Source organism: Euprymna scolopes, chromosome 14, assembly GCF_053919585.1.
Source record: "Euprymna scolopes isolate OS-2025 chromosome 14, ASM5391958v1, whole genome shotgun sequence".
NCBI classification, from domain to species: domain Eukaryota; kingdom Metazoa; phylum Mollusca; class Cephalopoda; order Sepiida; family Sepiolidae; genus Euprymna; species Euprymna scolopes.
In genome coordinates, this window is record NC_136495.1 from 118,569,708 (window position 1) to 118,596,648 (window position 26,941).

At 33.6% G+C, this 26,941-nt stretch overlaps 1 protein-coding gene across 1 annotated transcript in view; it reads left to right on the top strand.

Moving 5' to 3' along the window:
• The first annotated feature begins 2,151 nt into the window (after positions 1 to 2,151).
• The window catches only part of LOC145293243 (tetraspanin-9-like), a 100,735-nt gene continuing 75,945 nt past the window's right edge, over positions 2,152 to 26,941 (top strand). Inside the window, exon 1 of the mRNA XM_080139813.1 lies at positions 2,152 to 2,440. The gene's annotated coding sequence lies outside the window, so the exon portion shown is untranslated. The remainder of the gene's footprint in view (positions 2,441 to 26,941) is intronic.

Here is a 26,941-nt window from a genome sequence, read left to right on the forward strand (position 1 = left end):
ATATATATATATATACACACACACACACACACACCGTATATTTCAGCAGATAAGACAACACTTAAAGTTAAAAAATCATCTTTAAAAAACAATATTTCATAAGATATCGGGTGTTGCAATCTCTAGTCTAGGCTAAACAAACATGGTTTCATGATTTAGCAGTCGTCTTATACAACCGAGATATAATACATTTATTAAAATTTGCTCCAATTTTGTACCTCGTTCTATCTGACAGTCGTCTTATATGGTGTGTGTGTGTGTGTAGATCAAATGTTGTGAAACCTATCGAGTAAGAGATTGATAAAGATAGAAAAGGGTGGAAACTGATAAAAATAAATAAATAAATAAATAAATAAAAGGGTGGAAATTAAAAAATAAATAAAAGGGTGGAAATTAAAAAATAAATAAAAAGGTGGAAATTAAAAAAATAAATAAAAAGGTGGAAATTAAAAAAATAAATAAAAAGGTGGAAATTAAAAAAATAAATAAAAAGGTGGAAATTAAAAAAATGAATAAAAAGGTGGAAATTAAAAAAATGAATAAAAAGGTGGAAATTAAAAAAATGAATAAAAAGGTGGAAATTAAAAAAATAAATAAAGGGGTGGAAATTAAAAAAATAAAGAAAAGGGTGGAAATTAAAAAAATAAATAAAAGGGTGGAAATTAAAAAAAATAAATAAATAAAGGGGTGGAAATTAAAAAAAATAAATAAATAAATAAAAGGGTGGAAATTGAAATAAATAAACAAATAAAAGGGTGGAAATTAAAATAAATAAACAAATAAAAGGGTGGAAATTAAAATAAATAAATAAAAGGGTGGAAATTAAAATAAATAAATAAAAGGGTGGAAATTAAAATAAATAAATAAAAGGGTGGAAATTAAAATAAATAAATAAAAGGGGGGAAATTAAAACAAATAAATAAAAGGGTGGAAATTAAAATAAATAAATAAAAGGGTGGAAATTTAAATAAATAAAAGGGTGGAAATTTAAATAAATAAAAGGGTGGAAATTAAAAAAATAAAAAGGTAGAAATTAAAAAAATAAATAAAGGGGTGGAAGTTAAAAAAATAAATAAAGGGGTGGAATTTAAAAAAAGTAAACAAATAAATAAAAGGGTGGAAATTAAAAAAAATGATAATAAATAAATAAATAAATAAAAGGGTGGAAATTAAAAAATAAATAAATAAAAGGGTGGAAATTAAAAAATAAATAAAAGGGTGGAAATTAAAAAATAAATAAAAGGGTGGAAATTAAAAAATAAATAAAAGGGTGGAAATTAAAAAATAAATAAAAGGGTGGAAATAAAAAAAATAAATAAAAGGGTGGAAATTAAAAATAAATAAAAGGGTGGAAATTAAAAAATAAATAAATAAAAGGGTGGAAATTAAAAAAATAAATAATAGCGTGGAAATTAAAAATCAATAAATAAATAAAAGAGTGGAGATTGATAAAAAAGAAAAATAAATAAAGGGGTGGAAATTAAAAAATAAACAAAAGGGTGGAAATTAAAATAAATAAATAAAAGGGTGGAAATTAAAAAATAAATAAATAAAAGGGTGGAAATTAAAAAATAAATAAATAAAAGGGTGGAAATTAAAAAATAAATAAATAAAAGGGTGGAAATTAGATAATAAATAAATAAAAGTGTGGAAATTAGAAAATAAATAAATAAAAGTGTGGAAATTAAGAAATAAATAAATAAAAGGGTGGAAATTAAAAAATAAATAAAAGGGTGGAAATTAAAAAATAAATAAAAGGGTGGAAATTAAAAATAAATAAATAAATAAATAAAAGAGTGGAAATTGATAAAAAAGAAAAATAAATAAATAAAAGGGTGGAAATTAAAAAAAGTAAATAAATAAATAAAAGGGTTGAAATTAAAAAAATAAAAAGAAAAAATAAAAGGGTTAAACCAGACAATTATTGAATTTGAAATAAAAAAAAATAAAAAATAAAAGGGTTGAACCAGACACTGATATAAATATCTAAAAACGCTCCTTCCAATTTCCAATTGTGTGAGAAGTCATGTAACGACAGGCAAAAGAAATCCGGTTTTTCATTTTCGCCCCCACGCGGAAAACAGGTTGAACAGGTTTTGCGCACAATTTAGAAACAACAGTGTGTGAGTCTTAAAGAAGCGATAGAGGAAGGAGAATACTGGTGGGGTGGAGGGGAGGGTAATCTGAAAATAGCTGCCCATCCAAATGGAAAAATAGTTTCGATAGAGAAATAAAAACTAAATTTAAGAGATATTTGGGTGTAGAGTAAAAAAGGAGTTAATATTGATTTTCTTTTGTTATTTTTGTGAAATTTGTTGAAGAAATCAGATTCCGAGGAATATTTTCGTAATTGGTTTGGACAAAAAGAAAAAAAAAGTGTACCATTGAAAAGGGAGAAAAAAAAAACATCGGAATTATAGCCGTAATTGAGAGCAATAAGGTAAGAACATCAAAACTAAAAACTTTTTAAAATGACCAACAGAGAAAGAGAGAGGGGAGGAAGACTAGCTAAAGAGTGAGTCAATCCTAAAAATGGTGACTATCTTGTCAGAAATTATTATTTTTTTTTTTTTTAATATTTCAAAATTCATGTTCTACTTCACTTCTACAGATCTTTTTACGTTTGAGATGAATTTTCTTTTTATTTATTTATTTATTATTATTTTTTTTAATTTGTCATTTTGTTCTAGTTGGGGGAGGAGGCATCCTACTGGATGCCAGACATTCACCCGCTGTCTCATATTCCAACCGAGATCTTTTTTTTTTTTTCAAGATTCTAACTGTCCATTTAAATGCAATTGTTTGTATCTCTTGCACTTGGTTCACCGGGTATATTTGCCAGGTAGTTTTGGAAGTTCTTTTCCAGGAGTCCGATTGCTCCTATAATTACAGGAATGATACAGATCTTTCAGTTTCTTTTCGTGTTGTACATAAGACCTTAGTATTTCGTTATCTTTTCCCTCTCGGCCATAACCCAACATCATTGGAGACACTAACTTCTAAGGCTGCTTCTTATTCTTGTCCTATATCGCTATGTCAGGCTTAATACCTCCATTTTGAAAGCACATAACTGTAGGAATTGCATAGTCAAAACAAATAGTGTAGTACATATTTCCAACTGTTATTTCTGGTATATGTTCCCAGGACTTGTTGCTATGTTCGATGGTCAACTTTTTACAGATGGTCCAGTGAAAATATTTTCAGTATGATAAGAAACACGTTATATGTGAAACCATATGTGCAGTGTTCGACTTGTATCATATTTTGTGTCATTTATATAATCAAGATTTTATCAGTGTCAATGATTCATTTAACCTATATTATGGATCATCCTCAAGTCCATGTTTGTTTTTGTCCAGTACATAGCTTCAATGAATCTATTCTTTAACATGACAGGAACGTACGAGAGCATTAATATTTTCCATTGGTTTTAACTCCCGAAAGAACCATAATACTTAGCAAGTGCCTTTAAACTTTAATTCGGGCTAAGACTAGCTTTCTGATGCAGCTTAAAGTAATTAAGAGACAAGTGACAAAATTTTGTTTTCAAGCATGTGGTGAAGCTCTCTGTGGTATGCGCATAAGTCAGGTCAAAAGAAGTAAAAACATTGCCCCATATATAACCAAGAGTATTGGCACGAGTTATCACCCCTATCTAATTCAATCAAATTGCTTGTAGATGTGCATTTGGTTTACTATGCGTACATTAAATGCTACGCATGCATGCATCGATAGGGAGTGACAGCTAATAGAAAGAAACTTGTTTTTTTTTTTATTTTTAACTTATTTATCTCAAACAAGGCATATTGTCACTTAGGCATAAAGGGCTATTGTGATAAGAGTCAGATTTATAGGAGTACAGGGATTTAGCAGTTAATCGGATTGGTCAGTTGGTCAGGTCCATTTTTGTTTAGGGAGTAGAAGTGCAGTAAAGTTCATCTAAGCACATTCTGTACGAATTATAAAAACTTATAAAACAAGCACAAGGCTGCAACATTTCAGTGATGAGACAGTGACTGGAGGTTGGCAGATAGTGCAGAACTTATGCTGCAATAATTTCATATGTATTTAAAGTTTGTGTACGGCATAATCACATTGACACACCGGTTCCCACTAGATTACTGAAGTTAAGCAACGTTGAACCTGATCATTACCAAATGGGTGACCATTTGGGACTTACAGGTGCTGTATGTGCTCTCTGCTTATCTCAGCATTGTTTCCAGTCGTCATGGACTTCTCCTTGCCACTGGACTCAAACAGTGTCGATTCAGGAGAGGTGTGGTTGGAGATTGCGCAACCCTTGCCTCACAATTACATGCGCAGCTGCCATTACAGGGGGCATCCTTTGTCTTTCGAGACTGAACGGAAGCATCGATCGATTTAAAGTTCATAAAATTCACCGACAATCCCCCCCCCCTTCTTTACAATAACACAGAAAAAAAATCGTTTTCTATGAAATTTGGACATGAGAAACAATTTTGAATTTATCCTTTAATTCAATATTTGTTAGCAATTTTGGTTGTTTTGTTTCACGGCATGTTAGCAATTTTACGATTCTGTAAATTGGATGAGTTTTATAAAATTTGTTTAGGTTTTCTGTGGTATTCCAATTCTTCGTTAGAATATGTTTTTAAAAAAACATTTAATGACCAATTTGAGTTTGAAGAGAATGAACTTAAGAAAACGAGGATATTACTGTTCATTTATGAAGCCATTGTTATACTTATGTAAATCAACGTGTACGTTTTATTATGACAAACGTATTGTATTTTCAATGAAATATGACTTTCCTGTTATTTTATTTTTGTTTGTTTAATGGAACCTCAGATTTTAACATTTCTCTAGTTTCCTTCTTGGAAAAGAGAAGAATTTGCATCAAATTCTGGTCCATTTCGTTATAAAACCGACAAATTAATAAATTCAACAGAACCTTGAGGAAATTTCAAGTTAGCCTAAGCGGTATTCTAAAATTTTTAATAGTCATATTGGGGGGGGGGACTATCACGTGGTTAAGTAGCTACAATTCAAACTTGTACTGTATCAATAAAACGCCCAACAATCAATTTTATAAAAAGGGAAATACTGTGTAAAGCTTAGAGTAAATTTCCTTAGGAATGATATATTTCTATTATTAAGCCAATGTTTGAATTTAATTGTTGAAAATTTGCAAGATTCTCCTGGGTTTCCCAAATCTACGTTAATATTGGTGTGATTTAGTATTAAAAGTGTAACTTTAATTCAAAGTTTTAAAACGTTGGTTGTTTGACGGCATATCAACCCTTTTCAGGTTATTTAATGCCAAATCCAGTGATTTAGAAGAAAAATTTCTTAATAGAATATATATTTTTTTTTTTTTTTCAAGTCATTTTCTATTTAATCCATAGTTGGGACCCTAACAGGTACTACCACTCTGGGTCAGAGTGAACCTAGGAGCAATGGCAATTAAAGGGTGGCTCCACACTCCCCAAAGCCCACAAGCTGGGGCCCTTATCATCGGATAGAGTTTAAAGTCATATCCAGGACTTTAAAACGTTGGCGATTTTCGGTTTTTTTTTTTTTATCTTACAAAAATATTTTTATTTTTAAAATTTTATTAAAACATTATGCACAAAATAAATTTTTGAAGATTTTCACACAGAAATGAAAACATGAAGTACAAAGGAAGAGTTGATAAATTGTCAAAAAAAGGAAAAACATGATCATCAGAAAAATGCGAAAGGAAAGCGAGATTTTATTTCAGAATAAAATACAATGAAAAACAACTTTATCCAAAATTTTGTACAAAAACTCAGTGACGAAAGTTTTCAAATATATGATAACTATGACAAGAGAATATTCTTCTCATTCTTTTGACTCTCGAGTATATATCCAACACAGACACAATTAATCAATTGAGAACGACATCACTATTTAAAAACATATAAGATATTAACTAATATATACCCGAGAGTCAAAATAATGAAAAGAATATGCTCTTCGTTTTTTTAGCCCTAGTGATAACAATGTTTTTGTAGTGTGAACGTAAAAGTACAAGTATGATATAACTAGGTATGGCCAAAATGTTCCTCTTTTTTTTTTTTTTTTTTTTTAAACCGTCATAAAAAAATAAAGTTGATAAGGTCTCTACTATTATATAAAAAGAACTTAGTGTGTGACCGAGTTCGTTCCCTATGAACTCGAAAACGACCGGGCAGATTTTTAATGAATTTTACACGAAGGCACTTTATTTGCCTGGCAGTGTTCTTCGATAGGTTTTGTATCGGATTGTCTTTGATAAGTATCGATAATCGAAATAATCCGATGAAAGAAGGAACAGGTGATTTCGACCAAGGTTAACTATTTACACAGCCTAACATCACAAGTGCATTTGAGAAGTTTTATTACCACACAAGTCGAAAGCCCCAACATATAAAATCAACAGTAGGTTCTTTGATATGACAGGGGCGGGTTCAAAACGAATGTTTCTGTTTAAAGCGCAATTGAAGCATGATGCTTGACTGTTGCATTTTAAACTTAAATTTAAACCATTATCACCACACAAGCAGTAAAGCCAGGCATATAAAATCAACAGAGGATTCTTTGATATGACGGGTGCGTTTGCAAACGTTTTTGTTTAGAATACAATTGAACCATGATACTTGACTTTCGCATTTTAAACTTTACTTTAAGCCATTTTATATAAAAATTTTATAAAATCAACAGTAGGTTCTCAACAGTGGAATGTAGACTACAATTTATTGTAGATGAAGTCACTGCAAAGAGACGTGTGAAGCTTCCTCCCGGTGCACCATGATGAGTCCCCAGCTAGAGTAGGCAATTAATCGATTTGATTGAAAAATGGGCGATTTCACCGATTTTGAGAATAAAAATATGGGAGTATGAAACATTCATTGATCATCATTCAATCCCGGGCAACATCGAGTATTCTTGCTAGTTGATAAAATTAAGAACGTAAAAATATTTCAATTTAATCTTGGCTGTATTATCTTGAAAATTTCTATCAAGCTGTTTTAAAATGTTGAATTTTGTAAATACATTTTTGTGCCCTCCCCTCCAAAAGAAAGTGAAAACATTAAAAGCTAGCAAAATCTCCAAATTAAGCTAAATAATTTTGTTTTACGGGATATTAAATTCAAGGTTTAATTTTGGTGATCATTTTATTTTTGTTGGGATTTTTTTTTTTCTTATTTTACAAAAGTATTTTTATAAAAAAAATCTCGGCCATACCACAGTTTTTCAAGTTATATAATCCTTAATATTGTCATTTCTATAAAAGACTTTGTTTTAAGTTATGTTTTCAAATATTTATTCATGGCGTTTGGTTTGTTGGTCCTCCCGACAAAAGGAGGCCAGACCTGTAAATTCACCCTTGTCCGTTTGTCTGTCAACACTTTTCTCAATAACTACGCCTTGGAATTTTTTGAAATTTTGCACAAACATTAAACATGATACGAGTAAAAATGTAACAGAACAGATTTTCTGGGAAAACTCTGGTTGCTCCCTTAGGGGTGCCTTTCGGGTTAAAATGGCTAAAATTGACACTTTTGTGCTTATTAAAAAAAAAAAATTGATGCCTTGGATTTTTATAAAACTTTCTGAAAAGTTGTAACTAACTGATTTTTATATAATCTTGTTTGTTTATACTTTGCAATAACTCTTGGCTGTGCCCCAGGGGCTCTTTTAGGTCTAATAAAAACACACCATTTTTGGGACTATTTTACCATATTTGTCCAAAATTTTCTGTGTATTAAATGGGGGGGAGGTAAATGATGAACTTAGTCATTTCTTTTTTTTTTTTTGCATGGTGCAAAACTCAAACTTACATATGTTAAGGAATAAAACTGTTTGTTCACTTTAATTAGGAATGGACGTCGCCTGGATACTTTTGGGGCTAAATATGTGTGCGGGGGGGGGGTATAAATGCTGGAGTTAGTCGTATTTTTATGCCTCGTTCACTGTGCACTCACGGGGTACCATGCATGCTTCACTTGTTTTAATTTGTTCTGTAAATAAATGAACTTGCAAACGATATATATTCTATTTGATAGAGTGGACCTGGGAGTAGTGCTTTTAATGGGTGAATCTACCCCCCCCCCAATTGGGAAGACACACTCATACACACTTAAAAGAAAAAAATGTCATCCTGTGGGCGATTTGAATTCTTGGGTGGACTGTAAGCAACAGAGCAGAAACTGGTGAGAATTAGTGAATGGTATAGGATTCGGAGGCGTTTATGATCGCTGTATGGGATTGACTCTTAATGAGTCAACAATGATCTAGAAAACAAAATATAAAATATGACTTCAGATGGTTTCCGTTGAATCACTAAAATTCACATTCAACGGGTCAGTTTAAGTAATCGCTACTATTTTGAAAGATTCTAATGGTTTAATTCTGAGTTTCTCTAAACATATATTACAAAAACTCTTCAAAAGAAACTGAAAAAAAAAATCAATAAGTTTCTTTTTTATCACGACAATATCCCAGCATATTCTAGAATAATAAGAATTATTGAAACATCTTGTTGAAGATAGATTATCAAAAAAAAAAAAAAACGAAGAAAAAAAGAAAAGAAAAAAAAGTTGTTTTGTCTGTAAGAAGAAACTGAATACACAAGTTTGTTTCGGCTGGCGCCCTGTGTATTTAAATGTGATAATGGGGTATGCATGAAGATATGTGTGCATATATTAGCACGCCTGTTTTGTTAATGAGAGAGTGTATAGATGAATTGTGTACGAGAGTTCAGTGAGCAGTGTGTATACTTGGTTGGATAAACAGAAGTTTGTGTGTTCGTCTCGTTAGGTTTGTCAAGGGCTTTTGCTCTAAAAGGACGCGGACTGGATTTAGTATGTAAATAAACTCCCAATAACACGAATTTACTTTTAAAAATTTGTAAAATTTTAAACGAATCAATGTAGATGTTAGAATAAAGCCCGAGTCTAATTTTTATGTAATTTCAGCATATTTTTTATTAAAGTTATTAGATCTATTATAAAAACGGCAGAGTGAAGTCATACAAATCTATAAAATCACTTTTTACTTCAATAATAAAGTAAAAAAAAGATCAATTGATCAACACCCATAATTTAGCAATTTTGAAAGAAACTTAATTTAATCCGTGCATGCTTTCATTTAATCAGTCATGACCCGTTTTAAATAACACTTTCTTTGGTCTGTCCCGTTTAAATGTAAAACATTTTTAGATTTAGTCACGCAAAGCTTTCTGTCAGTCTTTTTTTAAATACGTCTTACTAGGCTATATATATACGGCATAATCGCTTTGACACACCGGTTCTCGTCAGGTCACCAAAGTTGAGCAACGTTGAGCCTGGTTAGTATCAGATGGGTGACCATTTGGGAATTCTAGGTGCTGTATGTGCTCTCTGCTTATCTCGGCATTTGTTTCCAGTCGTCTTGTACACACACTTCACTTGCCACTGGTATTTAACAATGTTGACTCAGGAAATGTGTGGTTGGAGATTGCACATCACCTCCTACAAAAATTTCATGCGCAAGCACCCCTTCGTGGGTATCCATAGTCTGTTAAAGACCGAAGGGGGCCCCACTAGGCTCTATTCATCATGCTTAAATGTGAAATAGCGTTTTCTTTTGTCTGTCACGCCTAAATTAAAAATAACATTTCAAACTTGGAAAATTGAACAGAGCTCTTTATTTAATCCATGGGGGTAGCTTACTTTCATTCCATCATTCATGATTGGGTTGAACTCTTAAGTAATTTACAATTGCATTCTGAGTATTGCCTGCACCGAGAATTGAACCTTCAAGTACCATAAGGACTTGTGGCTTAATGGATAAAGTACTGGATAAAACAGTTTTAAGTGACACTCTTCTGGAGGTTGAAAGTTCAATCCTCAGTGCAGGCGATACTAAGGATATAATTGCGAATTACAAAATACTTTTACCTGGTTATGGTTGACAGAACGAGAGCATGCTACGTCTGGAAATCAAATAAAGGGTTTCATTCGAAATACTACACAGATTTTCGACAGAAATATACCCGAGTTCGACAAGATACAACCGAAGAAAGTCGGTGCGTACATGGACCAAAACGTAAGAATATTCAAGATAAGAACAGTCGTCCGAATAATCCAAATTACCAATCCTCATCAGAAACGTAATATCACGCTTAAGTTTTAAATAACTATTTCTTTGGTCTGTCACGTTTAAATTTAACACAACATTTTTAGATTTGATCACACAGAGCGGTCGGTCAGTCTTATTTAAATACGTCTTACTAGGTTCTATCCATCACGCTTAAATTTGAAATAGCATTTCCTTTTGTCTGTCACATCTAAATTAAAAATAACATTTAAAACTTGGAAAATTGAACAAAGCTCTTTATTTAATCCATGGTGGTAGCTTGCTTTCATTCCATCAGTCATGATCGGGTGGAAGTCTCGAGTAATTTGCAATTGCATTCTGAGTATCGTCCTCACTGAGGTCTGAACCTTCAGCCTCCAGAAGAATGCCACTTACAACCGAGTTTTACCTCGTACTTTATCTGTATATTGACTAACACAAATTTTTTACACTTTTTTCTTTAAAGGACATGTTCTGACTAGTCAGCTTTGCCTCATTTCGTTCCGTTTCACTATCTGAGTTTTTGATCGCAAAGTCAAGGCTGCTTCATGCTTACGAAATTGCAAATGTCAGCCATCTTGATTCTTACACGGTTAAAATGTTCACACATTTTAACCGTGCATTTCTCGAGTTTCGATGGATAAACTAAACTTTTTACACGAAATGACTCCTCATGTAATAATGTTTAAACATTTTTAATGCCTTATTTTTCTCATATCACCCGCAAACCCCTTATTTAGTGACATTACCGTGTCTCTTACAATGAAAAGTTTACCCACCCCTATCTTAGATATGCAAAGAGAATTGCCATACATAAATATACTTTACTTTAAAAGTGTGAATCTGACACTTGTACCATTCAAAAAAACATTTCCACGAAATCGCAATAGTTAGCACTATTCAGTTTAATTGATTTTGGATGATCCAATAATAAAGCCTATATCACACTGCCACTTTAAAACTAATCACAGCTGCTTTAAATGAAGTCTTTTCTTTAGTCTATCCATCAGGTCAATCAAGATTTATCCATGATTATTTTAATTTACAGTATTTAAGGGCCCAATTTTGACGATTGAAAATATTCTAGTGAGGAGTTTTCTCCTAGGATATTTATTGGCAGATCTCAATTGAAAAAATTTTTTTTCTTCTTGACTCCCTCAATTTCTGCCTGTTCACAGATCTTATCACTGTCCAAAAAGTGATTGTTTCATTATAAATCACTTTAGAAACAATCGTATGCCGAATCATTGTTGACCTTGAATTCTTGGAACTAAAATAATGTTATGAATTTATTTCAACTTCCTTCTTCACTCTCTCTCTCTCTCTCTCTCCATATATATATATATATGATTAGTTTTTTTTGGAAAAAGAATTCCAGCAGAGTGCTCAATTAAAAGGAAAATCCAAATTGTAAGAGCGTATTTATATTTTGTGTACAGAATGTTGTTAGTTGAGACATATCATTAGTCCCGTCGGTTTCAAGCCCGATAATAAGGCCCGTTTAAGGTATCCTTATCAAGCTCTCTTCAGCCAATATTCGTCTCTCTCTCTCTCTCTCTATATATATATATATATATATATATATATATATTTATATGAAAAATAAAGCCACAATGTTTTTTTGTTTTTTTTTAATTTTCACTGTGTTCAGCTAAATGTGTTTTTAATCTCTTTAGGCAGTTTGCATGGTTTAATATCTCTGAAATATATTTTTAAATAGATTTTCTAAAATTTTAAAAAAGATTGTTTTCTTATATTGAGATTCTTAATTGTCGTTAATATGTAGCAGACCTCATTTTTAAACAAGATTCAGATTCAGTAGAGTTTACAGGGAATGGTCATAAATTATTAGTTTCGCAATCTTATTTTGGTCTCTCTTAGTAGGGTTTTTTATTTTGTGTAAATGTGTATTTTTGCATGTAATATGTGTGCATTTTGTTTGATATATGTGTGGGTGTCTATTTATGCTTTTTGTACTGTCAATGGATATGCATGTTGGTATGTTTGATGTGTTTGTGGTATTGATACCATAAAACGAACAACATCTAACCTTATATACAGACACTAAAAAAAAAAACGATACACACCGGTACATATCGAATGAAATGCATGCAGATTCACGTGCAAAAGCGCATTAAAGCACACAAAAAAATACACACAAAATAAAAACATGTGCACATAGACTTCACAAAAAGGAAGATACGCCATTAAGAGATATAAAAATAAAATTGTAAAACTAATGGCTTTATGACTATTATAATCTTTTGGAGACTTTGGCAGTGGACAGAGGGATTTGCCACTCTACATGTGATAGCGAGATGGCCCTCTTCAACAACGAGCATGAGCGAACAACTATGGAGCGTCGCACACTGAGACACCGAGGAGCGGCGGCCACTCACCATCAAAACCCAAATCTTGTCTTCCTGTGCTCTATCTGTGCAAAGCAGTGTAGATCACACATCAGGCTTCAGTCATCAATGTAGTGACGGAGTCAATTAAAAAAAAATTTTTAATTAAAAAAAAAAAAAAAAATTGATGAAGATGTCATTCATTATAAAGTTTATCAAATAGGGTCATTCCCATTTCAAAAGTACATATACAAATATAGACACATAAAACATACAAATATTGAAGCTTATGTTCGTGAAAAGTTAAAATATAATTATCTGCTATAATGAACACGTAAAGTTCGTTTTCTTTTTTTTTTTTTTTTAAATCATTTTACTTTCATTCCTACAATTTATAGATAACTCGTTTCTATGAGTTAACATGTTTCTGATCTGGAAATTCTATTATAGCAAACCTTTCAGTAAGAGTCATCCAAATCTACTGTGTGAGAGAGTGAGAGAGCGAGCACGTGTGAGAGAGAGCGAGCGCGTGTGAGAGAGAGCGAGCGCGTGTGAGAGAGAGAGAGAGCGCGTGTGTGAGAGAGAGAGTAAGAGAGAGAAAGTTCCGGTACTTATGCAGTTATGTTGCCATGCTGAAATAATATTTAGAAAACCATTCTTAACATGGGTAGGGTGGTTTGCAATTATTCTGTACTTTCCTCTAATAATTTCATAAAAATGGATATCGTAAAATTTGAATTTAACTTTAAATATTATTTTAAAATATAGCGTGGTAACATGTGCATAAGCACCAAAGTTTCTTATGAACTCCAAAACAGCCGAGATGATTTTTATGAAATTTCACACGAATGTACTTTGTGTCTGGGACTGTTCTTAAATAGCTTTATAAATATCGAAAAACAATAACTGAAAAATCCCATTAAAGAAGGAACAGTTCGATTTTGACTAAAGTTAAACCTTTCATACAGCCTAACATCACAAGTGTATTTGAGAAGTTTTATCACACCACAAGCAGAAGGGCCCAGCATATAAAATCAACTGCAGGTTCTTTGATAAAATAGAGGCACATTCAAACTGAATGTTTCAGTTTAGAGCACAACTGAACCGTGATACTTGACTTACTTTTTAAACTTTGATTCATTAATTATATAAAAAAATTATTAATTTAATTATATATAAATAATTATATAAAACCAGCAGTAGGTATTTATTTGCTCCCCCACCGAGCAAATTAGGCACAAGGCCAATTTTTAATGTGAGGAGTGAAGGGAGGGGGAAGGGGAAAAGGGGACCAGCTCCCGAGTGGTGGGAAATGGGAGCTGGTTAAAGGTCAGGTATGTGGGGGCAACCCCACATCTGGTCTTTGCTTGCAGTATCTGTCGGAACAGATACTACACTTTGATCTTGTCGCCGGGGCAGTAGGTTGTCTACAGTACAATATAGACTACAATTTATTCTATTATAAATTATAAATTTTTCAGCAGATTATACTTTTCACTAGGCAATTGTTTTTTTAAATGACAAGTGATCAATCTTAGCACAATGCAATATTCCAACATCTATCGTTGATTACTGACTGTTTACTGTTTATATCCGCCTGATCGGTATGAAGAGAACTTAATTCTCTTACTCATTGTGTTAATTCCTTCTAACCTGAAGGTACAATGCCCGCCTACAAAGTCAAGGATGACTTTGTAACTGGGTTTGAATCCCTCGGCTGACAGTAATTATCACTACCTACACTGATGATAACTTAAGTTCAAAACACGTGCATACAGGTTTAAAAATATATTAATATCTATATTTTAAAATATTCTTGTGTTATATATATATATATATATATATATATATATATATGGTACTCATGCAGAGAGTGATCCATGCTGAAATAATAACATTATTTAAAAAGCCATTCTTAACATGGGGAGGGGAGGGTGTTTTGTACCTATTCTGTACTTTAACCTTACAATTGAATAAAAAAACATATCATAAAACTTGAAATGGAAACGTGCGTGAAAATATGATTTTAAAAATAGCACGGATCACTCTCTGCATTAGCACCATATATATATATATATTTATTTGGTAAAACTGGTAATTAGTAGAAACCTCAAGAAAGTGCTCAATACTATTGCAGAGCAAATATGTGTTTTATTACCGTTATTTCGGATATACTTGTCAACCACATGACACCTACAAAAACCATTTCTCTCTCTTTCTCTCTATCTATCCCTCTCTCTCCCATCTACTTCATATACATGGCTGAACAAGCAAAAAGCAGTCAAAATTTAAAACCTAAAAATTGAAACTCCTCATCCCTCCTCACCTTATCCCCCTCTCTTTTTTCTTTACCATCCTCTCTCCACCTCCCCATATCTCCACCCATGCCTACTTAATCTGCTACCCCCACACACACACAATACAATCTAATGCATTTTAACCTTCAAAACTGAAATATTGTCGATACCCGTCCCCTCCCTCTTATTATCTCCTACCCCCCACCCTTTTTTCTCGTATTTCTTCTAAAACATTTATTCCATAACAACCATTTCTGTAAGGTCTAACGAGGCTGTTGGATCATAAACATGGTTCAACATCCGAAACATATGTAACCAAACACATAAAACGGTAATAAAAAAATAAAACATATATATATATATATTATGGCAGTAGAGTTTAGTTTCCTAGAAGTACATCCATTGAAACAACGTGTCTACCAAAAAAAGAGTTAACAGAGCAGGTATATTTAATTTATTTATACAAATATTTATGGCTACATATGTGCATACATGTCTCTGTAATCACCCGTTATTGGGAAGATTACATCTTCAAGCCAAGAATTTCCCTCGAAAACTGCAGTTTCCGAGGGAAATTCTTGGCCTGAAGACGTAATCTCCCCAATATGTAGCCATAAATGTTTGTATAAATAAATTAAAATATATATATATATATATATATATATATATATATACACACGCACACACACCATTCTCACTACAACCAGGATTATGAGAAGCACCATCCATTTCTGCCTGTCCCATGGCAACCTGATGTTATGGATGATGAAGAATACATTCAGTAGGTGAGGATGCTTGGGATTGATATGAGCTGTTACCTCATTGACTGCCAGAGTTCACTGCGTTCAAAAGAAGCATGTTTCGGCATTTTTTTCAGCTGGAGTTCCGCAATGGGGACACCCACATGAATCCATTAATCCAGAATCATGTAGTACAACATTAAGAAGTAACCACTATGAGCAAATCTCTACCGACAACCCTAACTGCTCAACAAGTGGGTCGGTGGCAGCAGCCCCTTCACTAATTCAATATGGAATTTCTTCCTAGAAGTCAGAGAAATGTCATTAGACCTTAGAATCTTCTTGAGTGTGGCTCGACACTCTGAGCAACTGTGTATTGCCCTTTGACCTACGACTCTTGACCAAATAATTGAGAATAAGGTGTGGAAAGGCACTATCAACCACAGGATTCCATGCATATTCCTCCGTCAATGTTCGACTCAGAAAAGTCAGCCTCTCCACGTCTCCATGATATGCCAAATTGGGTATTCCCAATCCTCCCTCACATGGATGTTAAATACAAACCTGTCTGCAAACCTAATGCCACTTCCTGTCCCAAAAGAGTTAGGACAGTAAACACTGGAAGGCCTTTAGACATTTTGCAGGCAGAGGAAGTACAGCCAGTCAGGTGAGGAAAGACATAAGTGCAGCACGCCTCCGCTCTACCCTTTAAGGCAAGTTTCCTCCAAAGCAAGGAATTGATTGATGCTTTAACCTTTGGCTGTACCTCTGACCAATTTTTATTGAGCTGGAGACCCATTCCAAACTGCACTGATTCAAACCGGGTCATCCATCGAGCTGAAAGGCGCTGGAAAGGTAATGATCCTACTTTAGGTACTCAACCACAGACCAACTTGCTGCAGTTGATTTTGGCCTGTAACAAGTGAGCATCTCTGTCACTAGCTCAATATCTCAGAAGCACAATACAAAGATAGTAATGTCTTTGGTGAATGCAGAGACTCTGGCTGAAGTTTCACCGGGCTGAGGGATCTCGTGTAGGACTGAACTTGCCTTCCCATGCCTTAGCTTGCAAAGTAACAGCTCGGACAGTAGACATCTCTGATGCACCAACCGGGAGATAACAAAAGATTTTGAGCATTTTCAGTTGACCTATACCATTGCCATCGGCATGTGATACAGTACAGAGATTCATTTGTGGAAGTTTTGTTTAAAACCAGCAGTCTCTAAAACAAATGCCAGGAAGCGATGGTCGACCCTGTCAAAAGCTTTAGACTGACCCAAGTTGATTAGCACAAATTCCACATCATCTTCTATCCATCCCTCTAGGATCATACAAATCAGGTGCAAGTTGTTCTGAATCGATCTTGCCTTCACAGCATAGTTATGCTCATGGTCGATCAACTCGACAATAATAACCTGCAGCCAATTTGATCAAAATCTTTTAATCTGTGCTTAGCAGATTTATAGACCTGAGGTGTCTAGTTCTTCCCCAACATGCCTGTCCCTCTTCATCAGATCAGGCAGACTGGTTTTGCAACTTTCCACCTCTCTAGCTTCTCCTCCTGCCGTGTCTATCCTGGGGTCAAAAATGGCATTCCAATCCCCTATTTAAAATACACGCTTTGAACACACAACAAAAAAAAAAAGAAAAAAGGAGACTCTCTCACTGTGCTAGGCATATGAACCGCAATGACCAGAAACAGGCACTGTTTGACGGCAACACCGGCCATGACCAGCCTGCCCGTCTCATCCCTATGGACAATGTTGACTACTGCGGACAGGGTGCATTTAACAAGGAAGGAGACACCTTTCCCCCCAAGGACTCCCATATGCTGAAAAACTATTGTAGTCTCTGGTCAGCACCTGACAATCCCTAAGTGAAACGAAATGCATCTCCTGGATCGCAGCAACATCCACTCACAGGAACAAGAGGTCTTCGATGAGGATATATGCATGTTACTTTTTTGTTTATTTTTTTAATTGCTTTTCACCCCAAACAAGGCACAGCACTATTTTGATGTAGGGGGCTACTATCTGGGACATAAATTGCAGGGATACTATGTAGGGTGTTGAGCAGCAAGATGTCTGTTTACACTTGAACGTTTGCATATCAATACAGTTAGGGAAGCAGGAATCCGGAAGGGAATTCCAAAGTCTAGCAGTTTTGGGGAGAAACTATTAGAGTAGGAGACTTTCTGGCATTTGAAGATCTTTGTGTAGGGGTGGGATTTTGCTGCTTATTGGGTTTGTCAAAGGTATTTATGTTGAAAGGGTACAAAGGCTTGTAGTTCTTCAGAGCATCTACCATTAAAATATTTGTAAAACAGGCAGAGAGGTGCGGAATTTTATTAATGGGAAAGAGGCTGAAGCCTAGCTGACAGGTCAGAACCTATTAGGTTTGTGACTCTTTTGAGACTAGTAACAGATGCATCGGCCCAAATGTGGCAACAATACTCCATACATGGACGAACGGTGGTCTTTGTAGAGGTACAGGATACTTTCAGGTGTAAGGAACTTTCTAGCACGGTAGAGAGAGAGCTCACCTTCCTCGCGCAGCCATGTATTTGTTCCAACTCATGTTCCCTGTGAACGTTAAGCCGAGGAGTTTGAACGAAGTACTTTCAGGTAATGTATCATTAACCATAGCTATTGGTGGTTGAGAAGGTTTCTTGTAATTATTGAAGGAGAGAAACTTAGGCTTCACAGAATTGAATGTTACTATATATGTTTCTATTCCACTACAGACTGGAGATCTTTCTCTAAGGTTTCCACCATTGCTTTGAATATGTGTTCATCTATTCTATTTTACCAACATATGGACTCTTTCTGATCATGAATAATATCGTTATAATCAGTAGATGCGAGAAGAAAAGCAAAGTAAGGAAGCAGCCATTACTTCTGTACTTTCTGTTAACGATTTCTCATTAATTACATTCAGTCTACGTCTTTAAAGTATATAAGAAAAAGCGTCCAGAACGGTGCTAAAACCATGTCCAATCGCTCAGACACATCTTGCCGTAAGCTTAGCTCAATCACAGGTTCTTTTTTTTAATTAGGTTTTCTCCAATATATCTTCAATCGTCAGAAATTCTCCAAATGATCCTCAATCCAGAAAAGCATAGTCATCGATGTAAATCTATTGATGTTATAGTGTTATCTACCTTATTCCAGTCAATATGACCCAGAGGACCAAATGGAGACTCGCCATAAAAAAGTTGATTTCTAGGGGTATTCAGGTCTGGTATGAACGAATGTCACAGTTAAATTTGTCGGTAATCTCCAAAAATACCGTTAGGGCTTACAATATGGCCGCTAGAAGAGTCACGTGATCCGGTTGATCCAAAACATGAATCGTGCAAATGGAAAACGCAGCCTTGAAGGCAAACTTTGACAAACAATCACAATTTGTTTGTATTTAATTTTTTGTTGATATAATGTTGTTATAAAAATAGGCAAACTTTGAGAAGCAAACTTTGAGAAACAATCTTAGGTTGTTTTTCAGAACAAACAAGTGGTCGACTAGGTGTATCAGAATTTTAGGCGGAATTTTTGACACCCCCAACAAAAAACTGCGAATAAAATATATAAAACTCGTAATTTCTGTTTTTAAAGTGGGTTGTCAATTTTCTTTATGAAATATACTTCCAAAATAAACTATTACAGTCGTTTAAAACATAATAGAAGTATTATTTTTTATTTTTTAAAAACAATGTTTACAAAACAATGTTTACAAAATGTCTACGCACGGCGATTCATGTTTTGGATCAACCGGATCACGTGACTCTTCTGGCGGCCATGTTGTAAGCCCTAACGGTATTTTTGGAGATTGCCAATTTGTCCTGGGTAAATAGTTCTTATATTAAGACCTTCATTATCAATATTTCCTATTGTTTTCATTAGTCCCCATATTTAACATGGAGAAGGGGGTGTTTTGTATTGCTTGGAGCATGTGTCAAGGTCCTGCGTAAGAAAAATGGCGGCCACTTTAAAGTATTAAATAAAACATGGAAATACGAAGGTTTTAATATAAAAATTTCTTGCCGGCAACAATTTTAACTGTGATATTCGTTCATACTGTGTCAGAATAAAAATAAAATTTTATATAAAATAAATAAAAAATACTTTACCTTTAAAAATCAACTTTTTAAAGGTATTTCTTCATTTGGTCCTCTAGGTCACAATGGCCACATTTTATAGCCTTGAGTTAATACAAAACGGTTTTATATTTTAGTGGGAAGGATTTTGATTGGTCTGGAATACCCATTTTATACTTATTTTTTCCGGATGTTCTGCATTGACCCATATGCACAAAAACATTTTTTACTTGGATATCGTAGAATTAACGTACCTAGTTCTTTGTATATAACAAAACTATATTTCATATATATTTAAAATGAAATTCAAATAATTCAAATATAAGACACTTTTACATAATCTTTAACTGAATCCATTACTAGTTACAGGTGAAATAGGAAATGTAGGTCAAATAGGAAACCCACCTTATTTGCCTTTAGTAGACCTCCCATTAGAAACGAATTCATGCCAATTGGCCCACCTGTTTTGCTTAGATTCATTTGCCCACTTGAAATAAATAAAACGACCCTTCAAGTTATCAAGAATTCCTCAAAATTATAGATAATTTACTTAATACGTTTTATATCTTGAAAAAGATAAAAAAGGTGGTTCACTTTTCTTAATAGTGACACTTTGGGAGATTTTTAATCAGAGAGTTGAGGGGCAAATCAAATTTGAAAATCTATACACAAAATATGGCATTAAAAAACAGCAAAATTTAAATAAAAACTGAAATTTTTTTTTTTTTTTTGGTCCTCAGAAGAGAAGTATGTCAAATATTCTTTTTCATCAAATTATTGACGCCGTCTAATTTCCGTTTTTGAATGCAACAGATTACTGGACACAAGACACCAAACTAGAGATATGATAGAGAAGAGGAAATCTATTAGCGTTTCAAGCAAATAAGACGTTGGGTTAACAATGCACTGATGCTGTGCAAATACAAAACAGAATTTGGATTCAAATTCCAGCTTAGGTTCTGTTTAGGTCTTTTTCTAAGACTTTTAGATTTTTATAAACACAGTGAACTCCATTCAAATACAGACTGTCCAATTCCTACAGCGACATACCTAGAAAACGAAGCCATAAAATCTGACAGTGACAAGGAGAAAGAAGCAATCTTGGAAGCTAGTACCCCCAATGATGCTGGGTTAAACAGAAATGAAAGGGAAAAGATAACGAAATACTACGGTCTTACATATGACATAAAAAGAAACTGGAATCTTAGGAAGATCTCTATCATTCCAGTTATTACAGGAGCAACTGGACTCATGAAAAAGAATTTAAAAAACTATCTGTCAAATATACCCGGTAAACCGAGTGCAACAGAGAGTTAAGCAATTGCACTTAAAGGGGCGGTCAAAAAGTTAAAGATCTCTCGGTTGGAATATCCGAGTTAGTGGGTGAATGTTTGCCATCCGGTAGGATGTTCCATCCCCAGCTTGACCAAACCGATAAGAAAAATACATATCACAAAGGTTGGTATGCAAGAAAAGCATGCCTAGAACACACAAGATTATAAATTTATAAATGTAAACACAACTTAGCAAAAATGTATGTAGTTCGTATTTTATATTTCCGAGCATGGTTGCAATTTAAAGTAAGGTGAAGTCAAGTACTTATTGAACCGTGCTGAAATAATAGCGTTATTATTTAGAAAGCCATTCTTAACATGGGAATGAGGGTGTTTTGTAACTATTCTGCACTTTCACCTAAAAATTTAATTTAAAAAAATATAACGTCAGATAGCTGGTGACGTTACCACTGTACCAACGTGACACGCAAATAAATCGATTAAAAATCAAGAATAAACTAAGACGAATGTACAAAATGTTTAACGATTTTTTCAATTTTGACCCATTTTTTGAGCGCTTAAAAACAATTTTAACCCACTAAAGACCCATAAAAGAACGGCCCATAAAAAAAAATCCAATCATCTGAGGGCCCCTAGCGACCTCTAGTTTTGGAGGAGATAGTTTTAAAATATGGAGACAGACAGACAGAAATATATATTAGATGTTTAAGAAAAAGGATAAACCTTTAATTTAACTTGAAAATACTATTTTAAAATAACGCAGTTCAATAAATGCACCAAAGACAGTTATTTTAATTGTCTGGAGCTATTTTGGAGTTTGTTTTACAATCCACAGAGATTCGTAAAAAAAAAATCCAATATGCAACAAATAAATGTGGTACTAGTGCACTTATTGATCTGTGCTGTAATAATAACGTTATCATTTAGAAAGCCATTCTTAACATGGGGAGGGGAGGGTGTTTTGTAGCCATTCTGTGCTTTAACTTCACAATTTAATAAAAACAGACATCATAAAACTTTAAACTTGAAAATACTATTTTAAAAATAGCGCGGATCAATAAGTGCATTAACACCATAAATGTTACTATAGTCAATAAAAGTTACTTTGCAACCTACTTGCATTTTTTTTTTTTTTTTTTTTTTTTTTTAAGTAGTTTTAAGCGTTTTTTTGGTCAATTTTTACAGCGTGCCCCAGCGTATTATAAACACGTCGACCTCCCCATGTTAAGAACGGCTTTCGAGGTGTTTATTCCAAAAGCCGTTTTTAACATGAGGAGGTTGGGGGTGCTTATAATACGCTAAGGCACGTCGTAAAAACTGACCCCCCCCCCTTTTTTTTAAGTCTCAAATAATTCTTTACGGCTTGTCCTACCAAAATGACTGGGTTCTCGTTCATTTGGGGGAGGGGCTCGTTTTCAAGTTTAACAAATTGAGAGCGTGGAGATGGGGTGGGCCGCCATTGGAGAGTCCCGCGTTTGCTCAAAGAGAGTTTTTTTTTTTTTTTTTTTTTTTAAGAGTGGGGGGTATGTTTATTACTCACTTTTCAAGTCTTCATCATTTTTAATCATTTATAATTTTATTGGGATAGTGGTTTGTGAAACAAAAATGAGGTGGGGGGGGATGGACAAAACCGCAGCCATCTTGTAAATTTAAAGACCGAAAAGAGTTAATTAAATTGAAGTTTTACGGGATTTTTTTTTTTATTATTATTAAATCGTTAGGTGAATAATGGCACTGAATGGTTACAAAACACTCTTCCCTACGTTAAAAAGGGATTTCTAAATAACATTATTTCAACACGGTAACATGAGTGTAGGTACTAACTTTTAAGTCAGGAATACTCCCATTTTATATTTATATTAAAAAAAAAAAATGTATTTTTATAGAACATTTATTTTCTTATATTTATTTTTTTTTAATTATTTGTTTGCCAAGATAAAAATGTTTCGAGAGTAATTTTATGGAATCATTATAAACCTTTTGTAGTAAACTCGAACTATAAGCGGGAAAATATGTGTAATTGCCTACCTCAATAGCTGCCCACTTTGTCTAACATAGTTCCTTCACATTTCATAAAAGGCAAAACTGAATAATTTTTCAAACTACACTTTATTAGTGAACAAGAGGAGGGGGGGATATAAATAAATAAAATAAAATATATTTATATTCAGATAAGTTAAACTCATGGGTAGAACCATTCTCACCAGGAAAATCTAACAGGTTTGGTTACTAGAGGTACTAAGTTCAATCCCTGTACTGGACAGTAAATATATCTATTAAGGTGCTAATGCACTTACTGATCCGCGCTATTTTTTAAATCGTATTTCCAAGTTTAATTAAAGTTTTATGATATGTTTTTTTTTTATTCAATTGTAAGGTTAAAGTACAGAATAGGTACATAACACCCTCCCCTCCCCATGTTAAGAATGGCTTTTTAAATAATAACGTTATTATTTCAGCACGGACCAATAAGTGCATGAGTCCCTCTATTAATAACAAACACCACTTTCAACACTCTTGTGTTTTGACTTAATTTGTTCTGGAAATCCATTTGAATATTGCAACAATGGACACTAAATGACAATATAGATCAGAAATAGGATATACTAGCTAGAAATATAACAAATGAGGTGAACTATTGATACATCGGGAGGAAGTTTCACATATCTCTTCAAAGTTAACACTTATAAACTGTAATCTACATTGCACTGTAGAGAACCTATTGTTGATGTTATTTTTATATAATAGCTTGAATTAAAGTTTAAAATGCAAAAGTTAAGTACCATGGTTAAATTGTACTCTAAACAGAAATGGGTTTGTTTTACAATTCATAGGGGTACGAAAATGTGGTCAGAATCAAATATATAACAATAATAATAAATGTTATCAAAGCCAAGATAAGTTACTCTTCTACCTATCCGGAAAAGATTTTAATAGTTTTACTCACTTTAAACCGTTTAAGTAGTTCGAAAGGCATACAGGGTTTATCGATAGTTGCAAACAAGAAAAATGGCGGCTAGCTGATCCCTAAATATGTGAAGTTTGGGAAATGAGTTAAAACTAAAAAAATTATACAAAATACTGTCAGAAACCCACCTAATATATGTTACCGTAACAAAGAAACTGAAATGTTAGAAGCGGATATAGTTCAATCAACTTCCTATTTATCAATTCTACTTGCTGCTCGGGTTGGTATTGTATTTTGCTTTTTCCTGAATTCTTTAACCTCTTTTTGTTGTGTTTCAAAATAAATTACTTTTAGTGCTTCCCTATTTGTAACACTTTAATTTTCCGCTCAATTTTTTAATAGCTGCATTATTTGTCAATATTGTCTCGAATTATATGCACTATTTATTCCAAGGTCTACCTTGATTTGCTGTATATACTTCATTTGATAAGTCTTTGGTTGTTTTTTTAAAGACAGCTTGATTTTGAAAGGATGTCGTATGGTATGTTGGACTTTCTTCAACTTACATATTTTCTGGTAAAAAATGTTGGCTGATAAATTCTAAAGGTTAAAACTGTTCATCCTGTCCACCCCAAATAAATTCTCAGAATTTTTCAATATGAAAAGTTTTACTTTTTCATTTTACTGTTCTAGTTTACTGATAAAAATAATTCACCGATAAAATTAATTTTACTGCCAGTCACCTTGCGATCTGACTTTATTATTTTATGCAAAATCGGTTTGTTACGTCTCTTCTACAGATGTAAATTTATAATTGAAAGATTGGACCCAATATCCAACTATGATATCACTGTTTTATAAAATATCTTAACTATTATTTACTTTCATAAATTTTCCTCTTTTCAAAGGATTTTGTCTGTCTAATACTATTTTTTGTTTTGTTTGCTTTTACAATACAAATCTTGATGACTATGCTTGCCGCAATTTTGATAAATTTTATTAAAAAAAGGACATTTTCCCTAATGTAATTCTCCATATCGCTTACATAGTCTCGGAGATAATTTATTCTGATTTTGCATAGTTCATTCGTTTTGAAAATGTGGGTAGCCATTTTCTTTTCTCTCTTTTCCCCGGAAGTAATTTTTTGATTTATACTGAAAATGTGGTTGGACATATTTTTTGTTCTCTTTTTCAGAAAAGTAATTTTTGAATTTATACTTTACTTTTCTCACATATACTATGACTGATTTTTCTATGATTTTACAATCGCTTCACATGCTTACAACCCTTTGGCAATCTTCAGCAAGTTTCTGTGGAGTGAGATTGTGTTTATTTTCAAGTTTTGCTAGTAATCTTTGTCTAATTTTGGCATTCTTTGCCAACAGTAATCCTTGAGGGAAAATGAGACATTTAAAATCATCTTTCGACAATTCGGCTAATCTAAAATTATTACAGTGCTTGTTCACGACCGACACAAATGCTAAAGAATCTTCATGGTCCCATTTCACCAAATTAAAACACAGCCACCTTTTGTGGAACAATGTTTATTAGGGCTGAAAAATTTCCAGAACATTAAGAACTTTATTCCAGTACTACCTGATTTGTTGCATGGAGCGATGAAATTGTCAGCTGAAGTAAGTTAAGCTCAAATAATATATATATACGTGTGTTTTATATTATTAAAAATATATAAACATGATTATATATATACAAATTATTTTTAAGTTTAAATGCATTTTGTGAGAATGTAACTCCAATAATAATAACAATAATTGTTATATTGGTTTTACAACCACTACTCTATCTCGCCTCCTCATGATATATCTTGTAAATTCTAACTCAATTTATCAACATGTACATAAACATAACTCCCACTCTCCTCATTTTTTTCCCTATTTATAATGAGTGCTGTTTCTGATAAAGGGAAAGAAAAAAGATGTATACTAGGCCGACAGTCTTTTTCCTGAGCAGTCGCTTGAGATGTCCTTATTTTCACTCCATATTTCCATCCTTGTGAGCATGTCACTAATAAGGGTGCTGGAGGTAAACGCTTTACCTGGGCTGACGTTATCCACTTGATAATCAGGGCCCTAAACCTTGCATTAACCACTAAGGAGCCTTTCCTATCAGCAGGTGCAAAGTAATGGGACTACAGTATTGCCATTTGGTGAATGGATTCTGAACCGCACAGTAACTTCTGTAGGGACCTCTCGATGCCATATTAGTGGGTAATGTTACAGCTTTTCCTCTACATAGTCTGCAAAAATCATTCTTGGTTCTTTTTTTTTTTCATCTCTTCTCTGCTCTATTAACTCTGCTATCCTCTTCCACATATCTCCATACTCAAAAATGAAAAATCTCAAGAAAAAATCCAAGATTAAACCCAGAACTCTAACTCCCAATGTAGACCCCCCCCTCCACCCACTACCAGGTTTCCTTCTCCAACATCAGGGGCGTTCCAACCTTCCAGATTTTGAAATCCAATTACAGGAGACCAAACTTGACCTATTGTTCCTGTGTGAAAATGGCATTGGTCCAACTGTTCCTCTAGATGAGTTTGTGATTAAAGGATACTCAAACTTTAGATTTTATCGAAATCCAACCCCAAAAAATTGTCATGGGTAGGGAATATGTGGCTGTATTAGAGATGGCTTTCAATGTGGTAGGGACATCTCCAGAGAAAATCCTAAATTGTCCTATATGTGCTTCGGAGTAGCACTGGCTTACAGCAATGTATTCATATGTGCCCTCTCTTATTTCCATAACATTGAAAGTATCTCTGAGCAAATTGACCACATCCTTTCCACTCATCCCTCAGCTAACATTCACATCTGTGGTGACTTCAATATTCACAATATTGAATGACCAGTTCACTAAAAAAATATGGATGATGAGGGGAGATAATGTCATGAGTTCTCAATTGCTTATGAACACAAATTATTCATGAACCCACCCGTATGCTTGACATAGACGAACAGTAGGCAAGTCTCCTTGACCTTTTCCTCATATTTGCCCAGAATCGTGCTCATCCTCCATTCTGTCTCCATTGGGCTCTTCCAATCACTCAATTGTCTTGATTAAGATAAAAAAAAAAAAACGCAATAAGTCCACAGATGTACCTCTTCATCATACTGTATATTGATATTCTATGGCTGATT